A 14,737-nucleotide genomic window follows, 5' to 3' on the forward strand; every position below is an offset into this window, starting at 1 on the left:
GGTACCAAACTTGCAATTAATCTGAACAATGGCTCCTAACTATGGTTAAACATGGGGATGAGAAACCCAAACATGTCTCCGTTTGGTCTCTTTACAGCAGCCACTCCTTGCTGGGCACTCGCTGTGCGTTTTTGCACCGAGAAAAGGAGAAAAGTGGGGGTTTGCCACCCTTGTTTACACAACCGATGTGCCACAGCTGTTCGAAACAGCTTATTCCACAAATAGTTTATTTTTATTTTATTTTTGCAATGTACGCTTTAGCGATGCCCTTGGCTGTTTGGATTATCATATTTGGTCCTGCCACTAGGTCAAAGGTGAAGGGAAGCCGGACTGTGGTTGACCAGTCACCGCGCTTGCAAAACACAGCTTGGGCTGGGCAGCAAAAATACAGATTCGGGTTTGCTCAAAAGAGATGAAATAGAACAGAACAGGTCATAGGAAAGAATGGAAAACCAAACAGAATGGAACGGGACAGGACAGGACAGGATTTAGGTTAGGGTAGGATAGGATAGGATCGGATAGACTACAGAATGGAATGGAATGGAATGGAAGGGAAGGGAAGGGAAGGGAAGGGAAGGGAAGGGAAGGGAAGGGAAGGGAAGGGAAGGGAAGGGAAGGGAAGGGAAGAGAAGAGAAGAGAAGAGAAGAGGAATGGAACAGAATGGAATAGCATATGAAGGGAAGGGAAGGGGAAGGGAAGGGAAGGGAAGGGAAGGAAGGAAGGAAGGAACGAAGGAAGGAAGGAAGGGAAGGAGAAGAGAAGAGAAGAGAAGAGAAGAGAAGAGAAGAGAAGAGAAGAGAAGAGAAGAGAAGAGAAGAGAAGAGAAGAGGAATGGAATGGAACAGAATGGAATAGCATATGAAGGGAAGGGAAGGGGAATGGAATGGAATGGAATAGAATAGAGTGGGATAGGATAGGATAACAGAGTTGGAAGGGTCCTTAGAGGTCTTCTAGTCCAACCCCGCTTAGGCAGGAAATCCTACATCACTTTAGACAAATGTTTATCCAGTATCTTCTTAAAAATTTCCAGTGTTGGAGCATTTACAATTTCTGGAGGCAAGTTGTTCCACTGATTGTTTCAACTGTCAGGAAATTTCTCCTTAGTTCTAAGTTGCTTCTCTCCTTGCTTAGTTTCCATCCGTTGCTTCTTGTCCTGCCTTCAGGTGCTTTGGAGAATAGCTTGACTCCCTCTTCTTTGGGGCAGCCCCTGAGATATTGGAACGCTGCTATCATGTCCCCCCCGGTCCTTCTTTTTCCTAGATTAGCCATACCCAATTCCTGTTAACGCTCTCTTCATTTGAAATGAGCACTCCAGCGGGAAAAATTGGGCTCACTGGTCTTTATAAAAGTAAGCGAATAAACGATGGCTGGGTGGGGAGATCAGTTCACCATCTTCTACCTCTGTAATCGCAGGAATCACTTAAAACGAAGAGGAAAAACCGGCTAGGGGTCTTTCTTGTGAAGCATTTCGTTTCCACCCCACAATCTGCAGGCGCCAAAACATCTGTCAAAAACAGGTTGCACGACGACAAGATGCTGAATTTTAAGGCGTTCCCTCCACCCAAAAGCCAAAGTTAAAAGAGTTTGGTCACGGAAAAAAAAATCCGCACCAAACGGGGATTCCAAAACGACATCCGGTTTTCCAACATTTTCCCATCCCCACCTCTCCGTTCGATGCGTAGGATGAAAAGGGCAGCTGGCTCACGATGACAGGAAGAGTGCTAGGAGCGTCAAATGAATGCCCCGAACGGCAGGATTAGCCATTATTATTAAAAATAATCCCAAAAGATTATGAAGAGCTGCAGATGGAATGTAAAAATGACTATGGCGAAAGAAAACAAAGATAACCACCAATAGCCATAGGCACCTTGGGTGCAACCCCAAAACATCGGTGGGTGGGGAGACACCCACTGGCATTAATCCCCATCGGTCAATGGCAAAAGGCAACTTTACGGGTAATCCTCTTTTTCCAAAGTTCGCTTTTTTTTTTTTTTTGCATTTATATCCCGCCCTTCTCCGAAGACTCAGGACGGCTTACACTATGTTAGCAATAGTCTTCATCCTATTTGTTTATTTATATACAAAGTCAACTTATTGCCCCCCCAACAATCTGGGTCCTCATTTTACCTACCTTATAAAGGATGGAAGGCTGAGTCAACCTTGGGCCTGGTGGGACTAGAACCTGCAGTAATTGCAGGCAGCTGTGTTAATAACAGACTGTCTTACCAGTCTGAGCCACAGACGGTTCAAAGTTTTTTTTATTTATTTTATTTATTTATTATTTTAATTTATATACCGCCCTTCTCCCGAAGGACTCAGGGCGGTTTACAGCCAAATAAAACAGAGATACAGAAATTAAGAGCATTATTAAAAGACGAATTCAATTAGGCTAAGAAACTAAAAGTCTCTAAAAACTAAAACTCTATTTAAAAGCCCCCATTAAAACTATTAGGCCAGCCCTGCGCGATGAAACAAAAAATGTCTTTAGCTCGCGTCAAAAGGTCCGGAGGTCGGGGAGTTGACGTTGCAACAGCCCTGGAAAAAAAGGGCCTTTTATATGACCGTTTTTCACTCTTAACAACCATTGCAGCATCCCCATGATTTATATTCTGGTGCTTGGCAACTGACTCGAATTTATGACGCAGTCGCAGTGTCCCGGGGTTATGTACAGTGGTGAGATTCAGCCGGTTCGGGGCGAACCGGTTGTTAAATTGCTGGCTGGCCCTGCCCCTTCCTACCCCGCGGCCCGTTTTTGCTCCCAGGAGGGCCCTGGCCACGCCCACTATGGCCACACCCACTAAGCCAATCATTAGGGCAGAGAACCGGTTGTTAAATTATTTGAATCCCACTACTGGTCACCCGATCCCCTTTTGTGACCTCCTGACAAGCAAAGTCAAGGGGGGAAAACAAGATTCGCTGAACAACCGGGTTACTCATTTAACAAGCGCAGCGGCTCGCTGAACAAAATGTTGCAAGAGAGGCTGTAAAAATGAGGCAAAACTCATCTAACGAGCGTTCTCACTCAACGACCGAAATTTTGGGCTCGACTGCGGTTCGCAATCCAAGGATTTGCCCGTACTTGGCGCAGCTTACGTTCTGCGACAAGCTCTCTAAACGCCATCCGACCACAACATCTGTCTCTTCTTTTTTTTTTTTTTTAATTTGCATTTATATCCCGCCCTTCTCCAAAGACTCAGGGCGGCTTACAGTGTGTCAAGCAATAGTCTTCATCCATTTGTATATTATATACAAAGTCAACTTATTGCCCCCAACAATCTGGGTCCTCATTTTACCTACCTTATAAAGGATGGAAGGCTGAGTCCACCTTGGGCCCGGTGGGACTAGAACCTGCAGTAATTGCAGGCAGCTGTGTTAATAACAGACTGTCTTACCAGTCTGAGCCACAGAGGCCCTTCGAGGACCAAATAGGTGGGACAAAAATGCAATGCGCAGCCTGAACATCTGGACGACTGCATGGGCCGACTATAATAATAATAATAATATGATATAATATAATAATACACTTCTATGCCAAATGATGTCATGGCTACTGGCTCCCCTCTAGCCTATTGTGTGGCCCCTTGCCAGAAGCCGAATAAAACACATCTGTAAGCCTCCTACAACACAATAGGTTTGTGTTAAAACTCTGCACTGCAGAGCTAAAAATAGTTTCCTTCTGCATACTCAGAAATAATTCCAGTGGGATCACTCCCAACGAACCAAACTAGGTTTGCTGAGGGAGGTTTTTTGTGGGGAGCGAGGCGATGGGGTGGGGTGGGGGGGAAAGGGGGAGGTACGGTCAGGTGGGCATTGCAAACATTCGTTTGAGATGCTTTTCCTCCAATTTATGTGCCGGCTTTGGGGCGGGAAAAGGTCTGTGAAAGCGTTGGAGATGCGGGGGGGGGGGGAGACCTCAAGGTTGGCATTGGGTTTTTTTTGCTTTTTTTTTTTTTAACATTCTCCAAATGAAGGGAGGAGATAAAAGGGAAGAGAGGGCTTCTGTGGCTGCTTGCAGAAAATGTAAAAAATAAAAAACGAGGACATCTATTTGTGGAAATGAACACCAGATACCTTTGCCCATCTCCTGCTCCAAGGTAGTTGGCAGATTTTTCTCAGCGCATCCGAGGACCAGGGAGATGCATCTTATCCAGGCTCTTTTTTATACATATAAGGTAAAGGTAAAGGTTCCTCTCGCACATACGTGCTAGTCGTTCCTGACTCTAGGGGGCGGTGCTCATCTCCGTTTCAAAGCCGAAGAGCCAGCGCTGTCCGAAGACGTCTCCGTGGTCATGTGGCCGGCATGACTCAACGCCAAAGGCGCACGGAACGCTGTTACCTTCCCACCAAAGGTGGTCCCTGTTTTTTCTACTTGCATTTTTACTTGCTTTCAAATGCTAGGTTGGCAGAAGCTGGGAGAAGTAACGGGAGCTCACCCCGTTACACGGCAGCACTAGGGATTCGAACCGCCGACCTGCCGACCTTTCGATTGACAAGCTCAACGTCCTAGCCCCTGAGCCACCGCAAGACATATATATATATTTATATATATACATATATATATATTTATATATATTTGCTCCCAGAAGCACGAAGCTGAAGCCTGAAGATGACGAATGAGACTTCGTCGAAACGTCGCCAAGATACTTTCAACCACGGGAAAAGACCCGAATACGCCAAGACCTACATACCTAATCCTGTGAAAACCTACGAAAACACACACACACACACACACACACACACAATTTTACACAATGACAAACACACAACATATAACATATAAATGTTTCCTATTTCTAAACACTTTTTTTTGGTTCCCTCTGGAAACTCGAAAGAGAAACTTTGAACCAAAAGACATGGTCAAATTCTGGCCAGGGACAACCCAGGCCTCCAAAGGTGTCCCAGGGGGAAATCTTAAGGACAAACTTCCATCCCAGAATAAATATCTAACAGCAGTAGATAGCAGTCTTCCAATATTTGAGGGGCTGCCTGGGAGAAGAGGGGGTCAATGCTGTTTCCCAAAAAACCCAAAGGAATAATGGGTGGAAACTGATCAAGGAGAGATTCAAAATGGAAATAAGGAGAAATTTTCTGACAGTAAGAACAATCAACCACACAATAGAAAAAATAGAGTAGAATAACAAGAGTTGGAAGGGACCTTGGAGGTCTTCTAGCCCAACCCCCTGCCTAGGCAGGAAACCCTACACCACTTCAGACCAATGGTTATCCAGTCTCCTCTTAAAAACTTCCAGTGTTGGAGCATTCACAACTTCTGGAGGCAAGTTGTTCCACTGGTTAATTGTTCTCACTGTCAGGAAATTTCTCCTTAGTTCTAAGTTGCTTCTTTTCCTTCCTTCCTTCCTTCCCATCATTCTGAAATGGTAGCCAGGCAGCTCCGACCTGGATTGAGGGTTAATGTACAGGGATGATTGAAGATGTATAATTAATGCTGTGTGTTAGTCTTAACGACCATTACCCAGGTCGTTAAGACTAATGGGCAGACAGCTAGGACCACACCCACACAGGATGCTACGAAAAAGCCGACCAATCTGCAAACATCAACTCCATCAACCAATCAAGATGTAACAATACAGCCAACCAACCCGCTTACAGCAACAAAGCCAGCACTCCACACCTCCCCACCAGTATTTATAGAGAGACGGCAGCTCCAACCACGCTTTGCTCGCACAAGCACGAAGCCGAAAGCACCAGCCTGAAGATGACGAGTGGGACCTCGTCGAAACGTCGCCTAGATACTTTCAACCACGGGAAAAGACCCGAATACGCCAAGACCTACATACCTAATCCCGTGAAAACCTACGAAAACACACACACACACACAATTTTACACAATGACAAACACACAACATATAACATATAAATGTTTCCTATTTCTAAACACTTTTTTTTTGTTTCCTCTGGAAACTCGAAAGAGAAACTTTGAACCAAAAGAGATGGTCAAATTCTGGCCAGGGACAACCCAGGCCTCCAAAGGTGTCCCAGGGGAAAATCTTAAGGACAAACTTCCATCCCAGAATAAATATCTAACAGCAGTAGATAGCAGTCTTCCAATATTTGAGGGGCTGCCTTGGAGAGGAGGGGGTCGAAGCTGTTTCCCAAAGCACCCGAAGGCCAGACAAGGAATAATGGGTGGAAACTGATCAAGGAGAGATTCAAAATGGAAATAAGGAGAAATTTTCTGACAGTGAGAACAATCAACCACACAATAGAAAAAATAGAGTAGAATAACAGAGTTGGAAGGGACCTTGGAGGTCTTCTAGCCCAACCCCCTGCTTAGGCAGGAAACCCTACACCACTTCAGACCAATGGTTATCCAGTCTCCTCTTAAAAACTTCCAGTGTTGGAGCATTCACAACTTCTGGAGGCAAGTTGTTCCACTGGTTAATTGTTCTCACTGTCAGGAAATTTCTCCTTAGTTCTAAGTTGCTTCTCTCCTTGATTAGTTTCCACCCATCGCTTCTTGTCCTGCCCTCAAGTGCTTTGGAGAATAGTTTGACTCCCTCTTCTTTGGGGCAGCCCCTGAGATACTGGAAGACTGCTATCATGTCTCCCCTAGTCCTTCTTTTCATTAAGCTAAACATATCCAGTTCCTGCAACCGTTCTTCATATGTTTTAGTCCCCTAATTCTCTTTGTTGCTCTTCTCTGCACTCTTTCTAGAGTCTCAATATCTTTTTTACATCGTGGCCACCAAAACTGGATGCAGGTATTCCAAGTGTGGCCTTACCAAGGCCTTATAAAATGGTACTAACACTTCACATGATCAAACCATGGAACAGAAGTTGCCTTCCGAAGTTGTGGGAGCTTCATCACTGGAGATTTTTAAGAAGAGACTAGACTGCCATCGGTCAGAAATGGTGGAGGGTCTCCTGCTTGGGCAGGGGGTGGGATTAGATGACCTACAAAGTCCCTTCCAGATCTGTTAATTTGTAATCTATGAACATCATACGGGGAAGGAAAAACGAAATAAGGTAACTTTTTGGCCAAAGGCAAAGATGCTACCTGGGAAAAGAATGGATAACGGCAAATGTTCACCGAATATCTGAAATCGCTCCAGGTTCAAACCACAAAGAACCTTCGCCGGCACCGGCTGCTGCTGCGGCTGTTTCCTCGATTCTATTTTAAGCGAGAAATTCACACTTCCAAAAACAAAATATTACTGAGAACAAAATTAAAAACAGCGTCCAACGAGGCAGAGCCGAAAGCTGGAATGAACGGCCAATCCAGAGAAGCGCAGAGAACTGAGTTAAGAGCCGGACCGAAGCTTGGACGGAGGGGGCTATTTCCAAAAAAAGAAAGCACCAGTTGAATCAGATGAGACCGTCCTGAGAATAAAAGGGAATTATTGAACCGGACAATGGCCTTGGGGAACCAATCCTCCATCTGCTGGTAAGGGGAAGGAATGACAGAAAAGAGATTTCCCAGAAATTGGGGTGAGGTAGGCTGGGATAGGAGGGTGACACGGTGACTAAGAAGCTGAGCTTGTCGATCGAATGGTCGGCAGTTCAGCGGTTCGAATCCCGAGCGCCGTTTAACGGGGTAAGCTCCCGTTCCTTGTCTCAGCTTCTGCCAACCTAGCAGTTCGAAAGCACGTAAAAAAGAATGCAAGTAGAAAAACAGGGACCACCTTTGGTGGGAAGGGAACAGCGTTCCGTGCGCCTTTGGCGTTGAGTCATGCCGGCCACATGACCATGGAGACGTCTTCGGACAGCACTGGCTCTTCGGCTTTGAAACGGAGATGAGCAGCGCCCCCTAGAGTCAGGAACAACTAGCACAAATGTGCGAGGGGAACCTTTACCTTAGGGTGGGATGGGACAACTCGCCATAGCCATCTCGCCGCGGGACAATTCAACTTAACGATTCGAAATAGTTTAAAATTTTTTTTCATTTTTAGCTGAAGCTGCCTTCATGGATGAGAAGCGAACGTCTTCAAAGAAAAACCAGAAAGTCAGGATGTGTCTTGAAAAAAGAAAAAAAAAAGTACCTTTGGGTATATTTTAGTTTTTATTATTGCCATTTCATACCACCCGTTAGACGGTGCTAGGGATTTGAAGCGCTGAACTACCGACCTTTCGATTGACAAGCTCAGCGTCTTAGCCACTGAGCCACCCCATCTTACCCATACTACCCGAGGTAGCGGGTCGGTAGAGCAATAATCTGTTTTATGGGCCAACCCCCTTCTCCAGAAGTCGTGAAGATGTTTAGAAATCTAGAAATGTCAAGTTTTATGAGTGGGCATCTTGGATTCTCTCCTGTCCAGTTCTGGCTTTTGGGGTACAGCACCAATCGGACCTGAGGGGGAAGCATCACCTGCTCCCCACTGCTCCCCATTTTTCATCCCCACTGTGGGTCCTGCCTTCATGCAAGAGAGGAAGGATGCAAGGCAGGGAAGGGCTTCAAAAATTTTAGCAAGGGGTTCTCTGCCCGGTTGCTGGGTGGGCGTGGCCATGGTGGGCGTAGCCTAGTCAGCCTCTTGCACCACGGCATGAGGGGGTTGTTTTTGCCCTCCCCAGGCCCTGGAGGCTTTCCCCAAGCCTCCGGGAGGGCAAAAACGGCCTTCCCAGGCTCTGGAGGCTGGAAATGGGCCTGTTTCCAGCCTTCCCGAACTTCCGGTAGGCCCATTTTTCACCCTCCCCGAGTCTCCGTGCGCCCCCTGCACTTGCCTACATCCAAAACAGGCCGCGTGGGGACTTCTGGGAGGGGCGGGGTGGGAGAAGCCAGCCAGGAGTAGGATTTGGGGGTTCTCCAAACTGCATGGAATCTTACCTAAAGGTTCTCCCGAACCCCTGGGAACTCCCAGCAGCCCACCCCTGATGCAAGGAGACAAACGAAGAAGCAGAAAACAAACCAAGAATCGCAGCCAGAATGTGGGGCTGCTTCCCAAGCTGGAGAGCAACTAGAGGGAGTCCTCGTTTAGTGACCACCCTTGGCAGCGGCAACTCCATCGTTACGCGGAGCAGTCTCTAAGGAAAACAGCAACCATGCTCATGATCTTACTTCAACCTTACTTTGACGTAGAGAGCCGCAAAGCTTGAAAAACGCCAGGCAGGGTTGTCAAGTTACTTTTTCATAACCGCCGTTGACAGCAAACGGTCACTAAGTGAAGACTAAACTGTAACCCAGATAATCCGACATCATTTTCACTCTCCTTAAAAAAATACACAGACACACACCTCGCATCTTCCTTTTTGGGTGTTAAATCTAGCTGTGATCACACAGGCTTAAGTGTGAGTCCCCGAAACCCAACTGTGGTTTATTCATGGCAGACATCTTGCAATTCTTGATCAGCCGACATCATAAGCGGATGGGAACTGTAATTCAAACATCAGCTAGTTGCAAACCTTGAGGAAGCAAGAGAGACCAGATGAAAGATGGAGGCCAGTCGAACTTCCTGTGCCCTCAAATTAAAACATCGGGGTTTTTTTTTCTCCAATTAATCTCACAAGTACCGTATATGTGGTACCTCGCTCAATAGTAGCAACTGTGAGATGGATCTTGGAGTCCTAGTGGACAACCATTTAGATATGAGCCAGCAGTGTGCAGCAGCTGCCAAAAAAGCCAACGCAGTTCTGGGCTGCATCAACAGAGGGATAGAATCAAGATCACGTGAAGTGTTAATACCACTTTATGATGTCTTGGTAAGGCCACACTTGGAATATTGCATTCAGTTTTGGTCGCCCTGATGTAAAAAAGATGTTGAGACTCTAGAAAGAGTGCAGAGAAGAGCAACAAAGATGATTAGGGGACTGGAGGCTAAAACATAGGAAGAACGGTTGCAGGAACTGGGTCTGTCTAGTTTAATGAAAAGAAGGACTAGGGGAGACATGATAGCAGTGTTCCAATATCTCAGGGGCTGCCCCAAAGATGAGTGGGTCAAGCTATTCTCCAAAGCACCTGAGGGCAGGACAAGAAGTAATGGGTGGGAACTAATCAAGGAGAGAAGCAACTTAGAACTAAGGAGAAATTTCCTGACAGTGAGAACAATTAATCAGTGGAACAACTTGCCTGCAGAAGTTGTGAATGCTCCAACACTGGAAATTTTTAAGAAAATGTTGGATAGCAATTTGTCTGAAATGGCGTAGGGTTTCCTGCCTGGGCAGGGGGTTAGACTAGAAGACCTCCAAGGTCCCTTCCAACTCTGTTATTATTATTATATTATCATGTTCTTTTCCAGGGACCCAAAGAAACTGAAAAAAACAGGAAGATGCTTAAAGGGAGTCAGTTAGTGACTCTCTTGGTGTCTTATGTTGCAAATGAGAGATATCAGATGACCAACCGTACACTAAATATCCTCCCTTAAATATCTTCTCGGTTCTATTTTGAAGTCATTTGTCCCGTCTCCCCCCTCACCGCCGTTCGACATCTGAGATTCACAGCAGAAAAACAGCTCTCAGAAATAAACCTAAGGGGTGCTTCATACTCCGACGTCGTCCAATGTATTTATTTATTTATTATTTGAAGTTGTTTGGGTTTGTCGATGCAGCGTTACCCAAAACTCCCCCACATGCACCCAGCTCTGCTGCAGTTCTGCCAAGAGTGCAAATCCCAGGCGCTGTATGACTTGTGCTGGCTGGGGATGATGGGCACAGTAGTCAAAAAAATTTCTGGCGGGCGGTCGAAAGCAGAAACAAAAGCGCCTCAAATCAATCAGAATAGAGCTGGAAAGGGACCTTGGAGGTCTTCTAGTCCAACCCCCTGGTCAAGCAGGAGACCTTATACCAGAGGTTTAGTTTAGTTTAGTTTAATTTAGTTTAGTTTATTAAATTTCTATACCGCCCTTCTCCCAAAGGACTCAGGGCGGTTTACAGCCAGCATAAAACAATATACATAAATAGATTAAAAAACACTATAAAAATCTAATTCAGATTTGGCTAAACTTTAAAACTATTAAAAATCAATAGTAAAACCCCAATTAAAAACCATAACCCATTAGGCCAGCCCTGCGTGATGGAATAAAAGGGTCTTGAGTTCGCGTCGGAAGGTCCGGAGGTCGGGGAGTGATTGTAACTCCGGAGGAAGCTTGTTCCAGAGGGTAGGTGCCCCCACAGAGAAGGCCCTCCCCCTGGGGGTCGCCAGCCGGCATTGTTTGGCTGACGGCACCCTGAGGAGACCCTCCCTATGGGAGCGCACAGATCGATGGGAGGCTATCGGTGGCAGCAGGTGGTCCCGTTAATAGCCCGGTCCTAAGGTGGCACGTAGAGCCCTCTCTGTGGGCACGCACGCAGTTGCCAGCTGCTCTTCTGGTTTCTGAAAAACAGCCCGAAAAATGGCCTGAAAATGGCCCATAAAACAGGTGTGCGCACACCAGCAAGCTGTTCTTTGGGTTTCTGGTGTTCTGACGCGCGCAGATACATGCACATTTCAGTTTGGGCACTTAGTGCCAAAAAGGTTCGGCATTACTGCCCTATACCATTTCAGACAGGTGGCTGCCAGTCTTCTCTTTTTAAAAAAACCGAGCGACAGAGCCCTCACAACTTCCAGTGGCAAGCTGTTCCACTGGTTAATTGTCCTCACTGTTAGGAAGTTTCTCCTCAATTCCGGGTTGCTTCTCTCCTTGATGAGTTTCCATCCATTGTTTCTTGTCTTGCCTTCAGGTGCTTTGGAAAATAAGTTGACCCCCTCTTCTTTGTGGCAGCCCCTCACATACTGGAATACCGCTAGCTTGTCACCCCTAGTCTTTCTTTTTTCTAGATTAAAGGTAAAGGTTCCCCTCGCACATACGTGCTAGTCGTTCCCGACTCTAGGGGGCGGTGCTCATCCCCGTGTCAAAGCCAAGAGCCAGCGCTGTCCGAAGACGTCTCCGTGGTCATGTGGCCGGCATGACTCAACGCCAAAGGCGCACGGAACACTGTTCCCTTCCCACCAAAGGTGGTCCCTCTTGCATTTTTTACATGCTTTCGAAACTGCTAGGTTGGCAGAAGCTGGGACAAGGAACGGGAGCTCACCCCGTTACACGGCAGCACTAGGGATTCGAACCGCTGAGCTGCCGACCTTTCGATCGACAAGCTCAACATCCTAGCCCCTGAGCCACCGTGTCCCTATTTTTCTAGATTAGCCGTATCCAATTCCTGTAACTTTCATCAACCGTTCATGAACACTCTGTTTGAAATGAGCAATCTAGGACTCTGAAAACATATCTATTTTTGTATATTGCCTTCTTTGTTAACGTAATGTCTTTCTCCCTGCCCCACGCAAAGCGTGCATGGCCCAACGTTTACAGAAACGTAATCCTGAGTTAATGGGGAGGAAAAACACCCTACTTAAAAAAAAAAAAGCGAAGCAAAACATTTTATGCTGATGACCAAGCGATCATCGCTAAATGCCAAGATGGCATCAGACAGTCAATCCAGGGAAATGTTATCGGTTTAGCTCAGGCTGGTAAGGCCTGTTATTAAGAACACAAAGCCTGCAATTACTGCAGGTTCGAGCCCGGCCAAGGTTGACTCAGCCTTCCATCCTTTATAAGGTAGGTAAAATGAGGACCCAGATTGTTGGGGGCAATAAGTTGACTTTGTAAAAATATACAAATAGAATGAGACTATTGCCTTATACACTGTAAGCCGCCCTGAGTCTTCGGAGAAGGGCGGGGTATAAATGTAAACAAAAAAAAAAAAATGTCCTGGCATGCCTCCAGGCCCCAGCCCTGGCACCATGCCCGGACAGGCCGAGCAAGACGAAGGGCCTGACGTGCCTTCAGCCCCCAGTCCTGGCACCATGCCCGGACAGGCCGAGCAAGACGAAGGGCCTGACGTGCCTTCAGCCCCCAGTCCTGGCACCATGCCCAGGCAAACGGAGCAACTAAACCCCTCCCCCACAGCATGTGAGCCTGAAGAATGTGAAGCCAGTCATGAGCTAAGATTACCAACAGCTGGAGGCTGGAGAGATCCTCGCTTCCGGAGAGTAGAGAGGCGACGTCAGCAAAAGGAAGGGAGGGGCAGGCCTGGATAAGTGCTGAGTCATGGAGCCACACCCCATGGCCTATATAAAGGATCTGCTTTCTGGCATTCTCTGAGTCGGGCAAAGTCTAACTTGGATTGCTGAAGTCACTTCCTGGTCTCCTGCCTGCCCTGAGGACTCTGATAGGACTTTGGCAAAGCTGCAGAGGCACGCTTGATACGGACTTCCCCGACCCGGCCGTCAGCGGAGGAGTGGGACACGACACGCGGCTTAGAAAATGTGGCTCAATAGGACAGTGCAGGTTGCTACTACCGGTTCGGGCAAACCGGCCTGAACCGGCTGAAGTGTGTTCACCTCTAGAGAACACCTTTCTACGACGGAAAAAGAAATCCTGATTTTCCCCCAAACTTTCCGCGTTCCACAGCAACGTTTTGGAGAATAGGAGCCTTCTTCCCACAAAAAAACGCTTCAACATTTATTTTTGATCTGTCTGGTAGAGAGAGAGAGAGAGAGACACCATTTCTCCTTGAAGTTGCGCAAATGCGTTTGCTTTTTCTTCCCTGAATAGATCGCTTCTCACCAGATGGGAGGCCTTCAGAAGTAGGACAACCACAGCGAGAACACGAAGTCCACAGCTCTCTAAAGCCCGCCATTGCAAAGTGATTGGAGAAAAGATTTCTCTAAACTGGAGCTTCATAAACATGTACGACAACCGCTAGAAGTGTCTGGTTTGGTTCAGTTTTTCGTTGTTGATTTTTTCGATGTGTGATTCGTGGCCACGTTTCAAGGACGGGAAGAAGAGGGAAAAAGCAAGCTGACCCCCCCAAAAAAAAAATTAAGTGGAAGTGAAATTTGAAATTTGAACCCCCGGGATCAATTGCTTTAAAAGGCCATCTTCTCTATCTGGAAAACATCTTCAGGGAAGGTTTGAAGATGCCTGGAACTGGATGAAGTTTGCTTGCCAGCCCTCCTCCCCCCCCCCCGCCTCTTTCTTAAATTCCATCACCACAGAAATATTAGAAATAGGCTCTGGAAATTAAACAAATACATAAAAATAAAAAGTGATGCGGGAAATACACAGCGGTTGAGCACAGCTGGGTAATTTCTTTCCTTCTTTCTTTCCTTTCTTCCTTCCTCCCTCCTTTCTTTTTCTTCCTTCAACAGTTCTTCATATGTTCAGAAATGGTCTGTTAACCCTCTCTAAATTTGAAATGAGCAATCCAGGACTTCTGACCTTCCTTCCTTCCCTCCCTCCCTCCCTCCGTCTTCTCCTTCCTTCCATCCTTCCCTCCCAACCTCCTCCTTTCCCTTCCTTCCTTCCATTCATCCATCCTTCTCTCCCACCCTCCGTCTTTACCTTCCTTTCTTCCTTCCCTCCCTCCGTCTTTTCCTTCCTTCCTTCCTTCCATATTTCCCTCCCAACCTCCTTTCCCTTCCTTCCTTCCATCCATCTTCCCTCCCACCCTCCATCTTCACCTTCCTTCCTCCCTCCTTTTCCTTCCTTGCTTCCTTTTTTTCCTTCCTTCCTCCCATTCATCCATCCTTCTCTCCCACCCTCCGTCTTTACCTTCCTTCCTTCCTTCCCTCCCTCCGTCTTCACCTTCATTCTTCCTTCCCTTCCTTCCCAACCTCCTTCTTTCCCTTCCTTCCTTCCTCCCTCCTTTTCCTTCCTTCCCTTCCTTCCATACTTCCCTCCCAACCTCCTTCTTTCCTTTCCTTCCTTCCATCCATCTTCCCTCCCACCCATCTTCACCTACCTTCCTTCCTCCTTCCTTCCATCCATCCATCCTAACCTTTCCCTCCCTCCCTCCATTCCCAAATCA

General features: G+C 46.9%; 1 protein-coding gene across 7 annotated transcripts in view; it reads right to left on the bottom strand.

Annotated features, from left to right (window-relative positions):
* The window catches only part of STRBP (spermatid perinuclear RNA binding protein), a 79,240-nt gene extending 71,291 nt beyond the window's left edge, over positions 1-7,949 (bottom strand). The window contains exon 1 of one of the 7 annotated variants that reach the window (XR_009152294.1): positions 4,073-4,193. The gene's annotated coding sequence lies outside the window, so the exon portion shown is untranslated. Of the gene's footprint in view, positions 1-4,072; positions 4,194-7,815 lie in introns of those variants that run through there. The other 6 variants (XM_058159262.1, XM_058159265.1, XM_058159261.1 and 3 more) reach the window with 6 other exon arrangements.
* Positions 7,950-14,737: the final 6,788 nt, after the last annotated feature.

Source organism: Ahaetulla prasina, chromosome 16 (genome assembly GCF_028640845.1).
Source record: "Ahaetulla prasina isolate Xishuangbanna chromosome 16, ASM2864084v1, whole genome shotgun sequence".
NCBI classification, from domain to species: Eukaryota; Metazoa; Chordata; class Lepidosauria; order Squamata; family Colubridae; genus Ahaetulla; species Ahaetulla prasina.